The 362-nt window shown below is 79.8% G+C and overlaps 1 protein-coding gene across 2 annotated transcripts in view; it reads left to right on the top strand.

Moving 5' to 3' along the window:
- Nucleotides 1-90: 90 nt before the first annotated feature.
- ACSL4 (acyl-CoA synthetase long-chain family member 4) overlaps nucleotides 91-362 on the top strand; it is a 40415-nt gene continuing 40143 nt past the window's right edge. For both annotated transcript variants that reach the window (XM_010569023.1, XM_010569022.1), the window contains exon 1: nucleotides 91-219. The gene's annotated coding sequence lies outside the window, so the exon portion shown is untranslated. The remainder of the gene's footprint in view (nucleotides 220-362) is intronic.

Here is a 362-nt window from a genome sequence, read left to right as displayed (position 1 = left end):
GCCGGCGGCGGCCTCGCTGCGGGCCCGCCCCCGCCCCTTCCTCCGCGGCGGCGCGTCAGCGAGGCGGCGGCGGGAGGATTGGACGGCGGAGCCGGCAGAGCGGGGGCTCGCTCCTCCTCCCCTCTCCCCCCCTCCTGGCTCCCTCAGCCATTTTAGCGGCCGGTACAGCCGCCGGCCCCGTTCTCCGCCGGCAGCGCCGGGACGAGGCGGCGGGGAGAGGTGAGTGCGGGTAACGGCCGGGGAGGCGGCCATGGGTCGGGACGGGACGGGACGAGGCAGGTTCCCCTCGTTGCCCCCCCCCCAGCCCCGTCAGCGTCTGGGATGAGGGGGGGGAGGGGGGGGGGGGCGCCCGGCCCGCGGGG

The sequence above is a fragment of the Haliaeetus leucocephalus genome, unplaced genomic scaffold (assembly GCF_000737465.1).
Source record: "Haliaeetus leucocephalus isolate CR32 unplaced genomic scaffold, Haliaeetus_leucocephalus-4.0 Scaffold262, whole genome shotgun sequence".
NCBI lineage: Eukaryota > Metazoa > Chordata > Aves > Accipitriformes > Accipitridae > Haliaeetus > Haliaeetus leucocephalus.
This window is presented reverse-complemented; position numbering and strand designations above follow the sequence as displayed.